The following is a 12,022-nucleotide window of genomic DNA, read 5'->3' as shown; positions in this document are numbered from 1 at the left end:
CAAGATCACAAGAACCATTAACTAGGAAAAGCAAATGGGTCTTCATCAGTCTCCAGAACCATAAAGAAAGGAAAAACTATTCATCTGAATAAACATGTTAAACATTGTAAACGAGTGAAGAATAGCTGAGTGTATCCCTAGCTCAGCCAGAAGATATGCTGGATTTTATCTGCAAATGAGAGTCAGACTTTCTTTGACAAAAAAAAACCTGAAAGCCCACACATAGTAAAATGCAAGCAGTAATTTAAATTGAAGGTCCTTGCTTTTTGATTTAAATCGAGATTAAACATCATGTTTTAAATCTTCATGAAAAATTAATTTCTCCTCTTATCAAAACTGTTAAATCGAGGCATCTAAATTTTCAGTCAGAAAGGTTCAGCTATTAGTCAACACAGGTCACCTGGAAGAAGGGGGCAGGGTCGAAAGTTTAATCCTGCTTCCCCATCCCCTTTTTTTTTCCATTTAATTCCATTTTCTTCTGTTCATTCTGTTATTACCACAGATACTGAGCTTCTTTGTCATAAGCAATGCTACATGTAGTTAAAATCATGGCAAGTAGAATAGAGATCTCCTGGAGCACATGGTAAAGATGTGTATTAAGAAAATTCAGATGAAGGTCATGCTTTGCCTAGTTTTCTTCTAGTATCTGTGTCCATGTGAAGTCTCCCTCCTACTCAGCTTTGCTTTACAGGTGGTTGTTTCATGCTGCTCAGACCAAACAACACCCAATATATCTGTCCAAGCCAATCATAAGAAGATTCCCTGTGCAGTCTCCTTTCTTCCAGTGCTACCCTGGTGTAGCAGGAGCGTACAACTGCCTCTCAGCTCATCTCATCACTGCTTTGCACACTCTTTCCTTGTTTGAGCAGATGCTCTGTTAGTTCCTTGTGTGTCAGGGAGAAAGCAGACTTGCTTTCTCCAACAGCCACTTCAGCAGTCAAGCTTATCTTGGCCCTCTCTGCCAGATTTTGGGCACCACAACGCCTGGGCACAGAGTCAGCTTACAGCACAACACAGTCCACCCATCTGGGGACCAGGTTCAGCTGCATGGCAGCAACAAAACCTGCCTCTTCATGGAAGTGGGAATGGCTGCAGAGGCACTCCCATGCCCACATGCTGCCAGTGTTTCCAGACATTCTGCCAAACCTATAGGAATTTTTATCTTAGTGCTATATTGCCCTGGTCCTTGAGGGGTCATGCAGGAAGCCCTTCCCCTGGTTTATTCAAATACATTGGTCTTCTGAGAAGGTGCCCATAAACACTGTAAAGTGTGCTTCAGTCATCTCTGGTAATCCTTTTGAATGATTTTATATATGTCTGTCAGCAACAGAATGAGGAGGCCAACTCCGTAAATTTTTTACTAAAACTTTTTCCTTTTGTAATCTCCAATTGCCCATTTGTTAGTTGTGTTTTATCATGCAGCTTCCAGTGTTTTCCTTTATTTCATGAGGGTCCAGTGTTCTGGGGTTTTACTGCTTTTGGGTAACAGGTAAGAAAAACCACATGAGGAAACCCTGGTACATAGCAGGAGTCTTTGTCACATGCACAGAGACAGACACACCCCGGTTAGGCAGCAGGGTGATTACCAGTGAGAACTGCACAGATGACAATGACAGACAAGCAGCCCCTGCACTCAATGACTGAATTGAGTGTGGGAAAGCAAAATTAGGGGGTTCTGTCACCAACCAGGACACTACACAGAAACAGAACTGTCCCTCCCTGCGGAGATCGAGGAAGATGGGCCAGACCTTACTGATTAACTGCACAATCCTATCTGCTGCTGTAGGAAGTACTTTAACTGCAAATTAAACTTCAGAAACGTTGAACAAGGGTCAGCCACATTTCAGTTTGATCCTAGGTGGAATACCAATCTGAATATGAGAACATTAATAATTACCTGTGGATTCTTCTTATAAAAAAAGGAAGAAAAGTCACACAATATTAAATACTTGCAAAACAGTACTTACCCATTTTCTTCATTTGTGCAAATAAACTGTAGTATTATATACTGATTTATATTATTTTAACTCTACAGTATTACTAATGTAAAACTATTCATGTACTATTATTAAACTGATCAATAAACTGCAGATAACTGCAGCTCAGGAGTAAGCCTAGATGTTTGTAAACACAGGCTCTCACAATGGAGTGTGTTAATAGTGTTTTAGGGATTTAACATTTTCGTTTTCCTCCTTTTGTGCTTCCTTGCTGTCACTGACATTGTCGTTTTGCAGTTAGCTTACCGTGCTGTTATCCGAAAGAGCCTGTATTGGACTGAAAGTAAATATTTCCATTAGCTGCTATCTCTTAGAGCATAATGTTTTTTAGGATAGCGAGGGGAGGGCCACATTCATAGGATTTTGGGTGCCACAAGTGCTGTTGAACTCAGTCCCCTGTTGTGCTGGGCAATGCAGAGTAGGTGTATATCACAGCCAGGACAGCAGATTGCCTATGGCACATATCCTTCATGTGCCTCAAAAGGCTTCTAGGCACATATGAGGACATATGAGCTAGTTACGCAGTCACAGAGCAGTGCCTTGAATCCAAGAGACACAGTAGCATCAGATGATCACAAAAGCAGTTCACACGTCATTGTGCAGAGCAGAGCAGAGTGAGCATCAGTATCTCTCCAGAAATCTGTCCTGAAGTGAAAACTGTCTTCTGAACAGAGTCTAAAGACTGGTGTTAAGTCTGGTTGTGTTATACCAAAGGCACCAACATCAAAGCAAGGCTCATGTCATAGAAGTCCTGACATGATCATGGTCAGCTACAGGTTGCAGAATGGTAACATTCTCCACATCCGTCTTCTATAATAACATTTTACTAACACACAGTTTGATGTGAATTTGTAAATAAACCATGAAATAGTTAACATGCTAATAGTTCATGCTTTCTTGAATCTAATATAATGGGAGCTTTTGCCTTTGCTGTACAAAGAGAACCATGAAGACAGAGCAGTCCATAAATGCAGCATACTAAAAGTCACTCACTTGTGCTCACATTTGCCTGGGCTTGCATGTTCTAGAAGTCTGAAGGCTTAATTCTTTTCATGCTCGAAAGTACTTGGGCACATCATTCCCATGACTACCTGCCACAGGAAAATAAACAGACCTTTGAGGCACCTCCTTCAAAGCACACTAGAGAACACTTGTGTTTCGTGCAAGGAAGCATGAAGGATTCCCTGGCCTGACAGGGCAGGAACCACAAGTGACTCTGTCAGAAGACATTTCTGACATAAAGAACCATGTATTTTAATTTTCCTGCAGAAGTTCTCAGCTGGGATACCACCCAAGCAAAGGCTAGTTCCTTTGTCTTTACGGATGAATAAGATGCAGAGCTCACACGCTGCTTTAGGGGAGGTTCCCCCTTTTCGAGAAGGGTGAGAGCTACCAAAGTGGCTGACAGCACGAAGAGGGCATGTGGCAGCGGCAAGACGGCGACGCCTGCCCTGCAGAGGGACAGCAGCGTCTGCCCTGCAGTGGCACCTGGTGGCCCCGCGGACCACCTACACCCGCGGCGCCGGCAGCATCGGTGGGTGGGCTCACCGGAGGGGTTTTGCCGGAATGTTTTTTGCTGCTCGGGTAGCCGGGGGAGGAGGAGAAGGTGGGGAGAGGGGGAGGGGTGTTGTTAAATATTGATACTGGTTCTGAGGATGCGGTTGGCTGAGGCATCATGGATGTGAATTCAGGCTAATCGACACAGGATGTATCGACCGTGAAATGCATCCGCAGGGCTGAGTCAGTCCCGTCATCTCTCAAGGTTATGTTGCCCCATCTACTATCCGGGACAATTTCACAGGCAGTCCTGCTGCTGTCTGGGGCATTGGGATGCTGATGCACAGAGCAGTATTTTGGGTACCCACAGTCGTTCCTGGTACCTGTCGCAGATCAAAGGACAGACCCCATATCTCCCCATTTTAGTGTTATGTCCACCCAATCCATCCAGCCCATGTCAGGTGAGACCTGAAGGTTTCCTCTGAGGACAGCAGGTCTGTCACATGCCAGGGGACACATCTGCAGGTGAAATCTAATTTTGATCCCTTAATAGAGAAAGTCAGTTTCTAAAAACTGGACTTTCAAAGTTGCAGAGTATTCAGATGTTTCCATTTCAGGTGCTGAACTAGTTAGCCTCTTTTCAAAAGATGTCCCTAGCAAGGGATACTCCAGCAACTGCCTGAGTCTGCAAAGAGCTTGGAAAGACGTGCTGACAGGGATAATCTCCTCTGGCACCTTAGCAGTATATTTGGTCACAGGCAGAGAAGAAGCCATCAGGAAGCTGAACCCCTCCATAGAAATGAGAAACATCTTTCTGAAGGCTTTTCCCCTGAGTACAGGTATGAGTACTTTCACATAGCACCTTGTCAAAAGGCACAGAACAGGTGCAGTACAGCCCCTGGCTGCTCTCGACTGATGCTGGGGTGGGTTTCAAAGACAAAATACAGCCTAGAAAACTGAAGAGACAAGGAGTCGCACACACGCTCTAGAATGGCTTCAGAGCAGCTGTGTCTGCATCTCTGTAAGAAGAAACATTTCTACAGCCTTGCAGCTTTCTATATCACCCAAATCACTGCTGCTGTTCCTCTAGAAAAACCTCTGGGTATCTCCCTCCAGTGCTCACCAGCACCCCTTGAGCTGGCTTCCGGCTCATCAGACTAATTTTTTGTTCTAGAACAGAGCTCCGATGTCAGGTAGCAGGCATGTCTTTTGGGCAGGTGGGAAAGCGATGCTGGAACAGCTTCAGCATAGGGGCATAGATACACCCCAGTAACCCTGCCCAAAAAACTGGTCACCACCATCCTCTCATGATGACAACCCAGCATTTGCATTATCTACAGTCTTCTGTGTCCTGGTGATCTCACCAGCTCCCACACTGTGGGCTGGTGTTTCAAACATTAAGCCCTCACCCTAGATTTACATTTATACTATTCTGATGAGGTACAGCAACTTCTGAGTAGGATTACATTACGTTATGGTTGCTATGAGCCCCTTTGCAATGCCCTTGTAATATGAAAAGGATCTAGCGACTTGTGTTTCATGCTTGGTTCTCTGTTATCAGGTTACTGGACAAATTTGCTGCTGGATGAAGCTTCAATCAGTTTTGATTAGTAATGCTACCAGCAATGGCACAACCTGGATCACAGTAGCAAAAGTGAGTTTGGTATTTGTGTGAACAAATTAACATCGTTATATACAGAGGTGGGACAGTGCACATACAGCCTCCCACTTAGTGCAGGGATGGGGTAGCAATAACTTCCACCATGCCTGGTGAGTTTTGAGAGTTCTTCCTACAGCAGCAGGGAAAGACCAACCCTTTTCTTCAAAAGGGAGCCTGAAAAACCCAGTAATAATAGCAAATCGTGTGGACATCGTCTTCCATTTTCTCTGAGCTTGGCAGGCCCCAAAAAGGTGAGGTTTTTTCCAACAGTTCTTGTATCTGTTTCTTTCATTTGCACTCTAAAATTTGGTTTATGTCATGTATATAATGGTGTTTCCTACTGTAAGACACTGGATTATTACATTAATTATTGCCTCAGACCAACTCAAGTGTGGTGGGGGAGGGATGGCCACAGGGGGCCAGAGCACATAAAAGCAGCACCATGCAGCCATCATGTGGTCATGGCCCTGCCATGGACTCCTGGCAGCTGAATCTACGTTAGATCTGGGGTGGTAGCTACAATTCTTTCTTTTTCTCTCTCTTTCTTTACTTCTTCTTCTTCTCCTAACCTCCTTTCTTGATATTTGGGTAACTTAAAGCTTGATTTGCTAAGCTGTATGGGTTAGCATATTAGCATGCTAAGTCATTGCTTTGTGAAATGCTTTATTTTGGCCGTTTAAACTTTTGCCAAGCTCCCTTATTTTCTAAAGTTTGGCAGTAAAAATGTGTTATTTGACCTCCTGAGAAACATGTGCAGCATCTTCTCCCATGCACTCCCTCAAGGTATTAAAAGAACTGAAGGCCCTTTTAATAGACCTGGCAAGAGGACCTTTGGAGCTTTACATATTTTCAAAGTAAAACCCCTTTGATGAGCTCGTAGCTCAAACCTGGAGTCTTACACCTATTTACCAGAAGCAGCACCCTGTTGGACAGGTTGGTTTTCTGCAGGGGTCTGAGGAGGGGCCGGGATTAAATTAAAATGTTCCACAGCAAGGGGGCAGAGATTCCCCCTCCTTTGACCTTGTCCCAGGTGATATTTCAAGCCTTTGTTTGCTTCCCACTTCGAAAGAGTGGAGCCCAGCAAGCAAGAAGCACTGCTGAGCATGGAGAGAAACCCTCCCTCAGTGACAATGATCCCAGCAAAGCTGCCTTGCACACCTTAAGTGTTCCTTGTGCCTCAACATCCCAAGGGTCTGGAACCAGCTTGTCTGTGGCAGAGATTCACTGGAAGCTGGAGCAAGGCTGTTCAACCAAACTGAGATTGGAGGGCATAGTCTCAAGCTGGACCAGAGGAGGTTTAGGTTGGACATTAGGAGGAATTTCCCCACAGAAAAGGTAATTAAACATTGGAATGAGCTGCCCATTGAAGTGGTGGAGTCACCATCCCTGGAGGTGTTTAAGGAAGGACTGGACAGGGCACTCGGTCCCATGGTCTGATTGACATGATGGTGTTCCATCATAGGTTGGGCTTGATGAGCTCAGAGGTCTTTTCCAACCTAATTGATTCTGTGATTCTGTAAAACTGTAGTCCCTCTGTCACACCACCCTCTGAGTGACCCACAACCAGCAGTGGCTGCTGTCTACTGCCTGGATTCCTGGCCACATTTTGACTGTGGGCTTTGACTCCAGTCATCAGGCCAGACAGACTAATTCTGATCTCTCAGACAGGAGAAGGGTTTTTCATAATTCTAATATTAAGTCTTTTTGGGCAATGAAGGGGCCTTTTTTTAATCAGTTTGAATCAACTTCAATTATTACCAGGTTTTTGTGTGTACTGCTCTCACCCCTGGAATGAATCACCTTGGCTTTCTGTGGTCTTTGTACAAAATACACAGCATGGAGAGAAAGGATATATTTTTGCTGACTCCAGGAAAATGATAAATGACCAAATGCATCCATCAGGAACAGAGAGTAATAGCTTCAAATGCAAACATCTGTTAGCAGCACATTTTAGTGCATTAATAATTTACATTCCATGGAAAGTTTAATTTATGCAAGTGAGAGTTTTGTGGCATAGTTTACAAAAGGCACACATGATTCTGGGGATAACAGAACTATAGCAAGCCTATGACTGCCAAGACTCCTGGTATCATCACAGTTTTTGCTGTACAGTTTGTACAGTATCTTTCTCAACACACCTATGGCTGGGACTGGAGTACAGTACAAGAGCACTTATTTCCTCATCCATATAAAGAAAAAAAGGCCTTCTGAGGCCTACCCATGCTAAAGAAACACACAAAACTGCAAGGTGTGCACAGAAAAACATTCAGAAAGGTTGCCAACAAAAGGGAAAAAGTATACATTTACCGTCTAACCCTCATGACCCTGGATCATTACTGATGCACTTTCACTCCGGGTTGCAGCTGCTGGACCTTAATCTGTCTCAAATCCAGCCCTGCTCTGAGGGCTGTCCACTGGAGGCCTGAGGACACTCCACCATCCAGAAGACACATGCTGGTGAGCCAAGAGCTGGCTTCTCTGCTGACAACATACAGCATTGAAAAGGAGACGAACAAAGCTGCCAAGCAGTCCAAGAGCTTGCAGCAAAGTCCCTTGAACAGAGATGGCTTTGCTCAGGCTTCCCCAAAACTGCTGTGTGCAGAAGTTTTGTGTGAGCCTACTGTCCCACTCACTCCTCCCAGGCCAGGGAGCCAGGGGACCACAGATCTGCATACCCAGGGGACCCAGAGCCCAGGAAGTTTGCTCTCTATTGGAAGAGATCTGAAAGCAACATGCACCCTCTTGCCAATTAATGTGGCTTGTTGTGTATAGAAGATTAACAGACTGACAAGTCAAATGCCCCACAGGTTAGAGATGCCAGGTGTTTACCCTGTGTCTGGGCAGAAGGATACGACTTCTGGTTGTCTCTTTTTGTGGTGCTTTTCCCAGATTCTCACCTCATTCTGGGTTCAGGAGGTACAGCAAATGAAAGAAGTAGGAGAAGAAGGTAAACAACTTGAGTGTGGTTTTGGAATGGGATTGGGAAAGCAAAATTGATTGGGCTTCATGAAGTTGATGATGCCCCAACTTCTCACAATATTTCAGGGGAAAAATCCTGGTTTTAAGAAGACAAGTTTCATGAGTGTTCTTCATTCTGCTTTAATCTGCAAGTTTAGCAATCTTCAGGTCAGTTTTTCCCTGCAGAATACACGTACATATATTAAGAAAGATTGATTTCACGACATTTGATTGATCAGATGCAAAATAAAGTCTCTATACCCTGTCTTCTTCCAAGGCCAGAGAGTTAAGAGATCAGCAAATGGCTGTAGGTTTTTAATAATTAATTCACTAACCACGAGCTTAGAAGACTAACTAAAAACAAGGTCTGCACATGAGGGTTCAATAACAATGATTTAAAAACATGTAAGGGGAATGCCAGCCAGCAGGACACAGCAGCACATGTCCACACCACCCCACCCTACCTCGCCTTCCATCCTTCCTGCTGCTGCAGAATGGGCACCTGTGAAGGGTAGTTCAGATGACCTCTCTCTTTCCATTAATCACACAGAGCAAGCCTGGATTTAACCCTAGTCTGGTTCTTTGACAGTCTCCACAGAGCTGTGCAGTACATGGCTCTGCAATGCCAGTTATAGAAGACCTCCCGCACATGCAGCAGCGACACATCTTTCTACAGAAGCACGAGCGACTCTCATTCTGTTTCACATCAGGCTAACACCACACTGCTGACAAAACAGAGGATCACCTGCTCTGCAAACGTGAGTTACCAGTGCTGGTTTTCTTTAATGCCTGCCACACGCCAAAAGTTTGGCTTTGTTTCTCAGTAAACGCTGGATAAGAGAGGGAAGCTGGGATTTCACTTCTGAAGCCCACAAAGCACAGTTGTGCACCCACAGCATAGGATCAAGGTTTGTCTTGCACTGAAATGAACACAGTCCTCCTTATGTTTCTTTAATCACTTCTTCAGTCATTGGCTTGCAGTTCATTTTATGGGGCAAATACTCCCTTGTTCCTTTAATGTATTCTGAGCACAACAATCTCATATGATTTGCTGTATTAACACCCACACCACCAGGCCCTCCTAAAGCAAACAAATATGCAAAAATGAATCAGTCTGGGAAAGGCAGGTCAAGTGGCATGGCAGGAGAGAGAAAGCAAGGAGGAGACAGCATGGGAGGCAAAGGACAGCCCAACTGCACAGCTCTCTGCCATGACACAGGGCACTGCTGGGACATCGTTTAGAGCTCAGGTCAGGGGATGGGCAACCCCAGGGGTGGTGTGAGGGCATCTGCTGCAGACAACCTCACCAGGAGGTGAAGCAACTCTTAGGCACTTGGAGGAAGCCTCTTGATGGCAGGAGCAGGTGTTCCCAGGGTACTTTTCCCCCCAGCAATAGCTTCTGGAAGGATCCCAGGCTGTGGCACAAAATGTTCTCTGCGAGTGGAGCCGATGGGGCAGCATCTCCACCAGGGTGGAGGGAATGCTGCCCCACAGGCAGGATACATCACCCCCACAATGCAGGGGGGTGGTAGAGGGTAGGGTCAGTGACAGACCAGCAATCACCCAGCAGGTCCACAGGGATGAAACAGATCAAGACAGAACTGCGACTAGGAATGGGCATGGGAGAGCACAACCTGGACAAGGGCTTTTGACCTCAAAGGCAGCTCTTGCTGTGAGAGGGGAGGCCTCAGGTAAGGCTCCTCCCAGTTGCTTCTCATGCTCACCTTAGCTGTTTCCCTGCAGCCTGCTCCCAGGCATCACTGCACCAAGGCACAGCTTGCCTCAAGCACAGGCAGCCATAACCCAAGAAGCACAAGTTGGAGGCTCAGGTTTCTGATGCAGTGAAAATGAAGTGGACAAATGTGAGCAAATGTTTGCACTGAAAAAAAATCCTCTTTTGTTTCCCTACACAAGCAGATGTCATGGAGAACAGGAGGTACAGGTACATCAGAGGGAGCTGGTAGGAGGCAGAGGCCGGACACAGAGAGGACAAGAGAGTGTAGGAAGGATAAAAGCAATCTCTGCTCCCTTTTGTCTGTGCCCTTGTCCTAATTTTCCCCAGGGAGAGTGAGCAGGACCTTTAGGACCACCTCTTTCCTCAGGCTTTCCCAGTAACACCGGTGAGATGCTGCAGATTCCCAGAGACACCTCCAAGCTGAACCAGGCATCTTCTGATGGGGCAGTCTGGTCTTGTGGTTTTGTACTTCAAATGCAAAAGTCACTGTAGCATCAGAGGCCACTAATGTTTATGACCCCTGGGCTAGCTGATGGGTATGGGTTCAGTGATATTATTGTAAGCCTAGTAGGAACTGTCTTTGTGCCTTATATGCCACTACAGGGGATATCAGGACAGGTTGTTATCACTGTGTAAGAGTTTGGGAAGCATGCACTCATTCGTCTAGAATCAGCTCTTGTTGTTGGAAGTATGGAGTTTTTCTCAGCTGTTTTGCTATTGTCTTTCTAAGGCAAAAAGCAACTGAAAAAGAAAGGACTGTGCCATCTAGACCATACATAAGTCTGCCAAAGAAACTGGATCCCTCTGTCGGCTAGAATTAAATACCTGTACATGGCAGGAAGGCAGCAAATCTGATGTAAAAAAAAAAAAAAAAAAAAAAAAAAGACTGGTCACCTGCTTCTGCTAATTCCTTCTCAGAGCAGTAGGGGGAGAAAAGAGATCAACTTAGAATTCACGATGGTCAGTCTTTCTTACACTTAATTAGCCTGCACAAATTCTTGCCCTAAGTCTCCCAGGGTGATGTTCACAAAGACTTCCCTCCACCCAGCACAGGAAAAAAGATTCCAGAGGGTGATTAAAGCCAAAGAGGCCAAACTGAGGTTGCTCTGAATTAGCTTGTGGGAACCAAGAGTTTATCCTGTAAAGAGAATGCACTTTGAGATGACTGACAATCATACCACAGCATCCCTTTAAGCAACTGCTCCAGAGACTAATCTCTATTTTGTATAGCAGTGTTACCTCTTCTGAAACACCTGCTGGTGACCACTTAAAACTTCAGAATGTGGGCTGCAAACCAGTTACTTCAGTTCTTCTTTCCCTCACACTTCACCAAACTGAAATGAAGGATAATAATCCAATAAAAACTGAGATAAATACGCCTCATATCTTTGGATAACATCTGTGTACCAGACTGCTCAGGAAGCTCATGATCAGATAGATTCCCCATGGAAACAAAGGAAAAAAATCTTCAGTTATGCAGCTCCTGAGGTCTTTAAAAAACAAGGCTTGAGATTTTTGGCAAAGGAGATGGCAGAACACCACAAAAAAAAAAAAAACCCAAAAAATTAGTCCTTCACGTTTCAAATACCCATCATCCTAGGAGAAGAAACAGAGATTCATGGCAACTGATGGAGATTCAAGAGTTCCTTTTGCAAATGTTTTGGGGTTTATGTCCAGTTCTTGGTCTCTGTTTAGGGAAGCCTCCAAGTCTGGTGTTAATATCACTTTCCTGAAGGGCTTCATTTGCGTATCCTAGATATCATTTGCACTGCAGACCACTTGCAAACGAGTTTAAGACACAGATGCTGTGTGTCACATTGGCAAAACACTAGTGGTGAGAAATTTCAGTGGGACTATCTTGCGCAATCAGAACTAAGTACATTTCTCGTAGAAACAATGACTGGTACTACTGACCAATACTATAATTGTTTGTGGCCACAAAACTGCTCCTTCTGATGCTAGATTTAAAAGTAATAAAAAAATTCACTGGCGATTCATTGAGGAAATTTCTGGTGAGGAAACTTTTCCAAGGTAAGTAATTTTTGCACCTGAATTTCTTGGTGTAAATGCTATTCATATCCTTCCCTATTGTCACTATGTGGCTACCACTCCATAAAACAGCCAGATGTTTGAAAGAAATTTTAAAATAGCCTGGTACAAGGAACAATTGCATGG

The sequence above is a fragment of the Corapipo altera genome, unplaced genomic scaffold (genome assembly GCF_003945725.1).
Source record: "Corapipo altera isolate COAL_440 unplaced genomic scaffold, ASM394572v1 61305, whole genome shotgun sequence".
NCBI classification, from domain to species: Eukaryota; Metazoa; Chordata; class Aves; order Passeriformes; family Pipridae; genus Corapipo; species Corapipo altera.
This window is presented reverse-complemented; position numbering follows the sequence as displayed.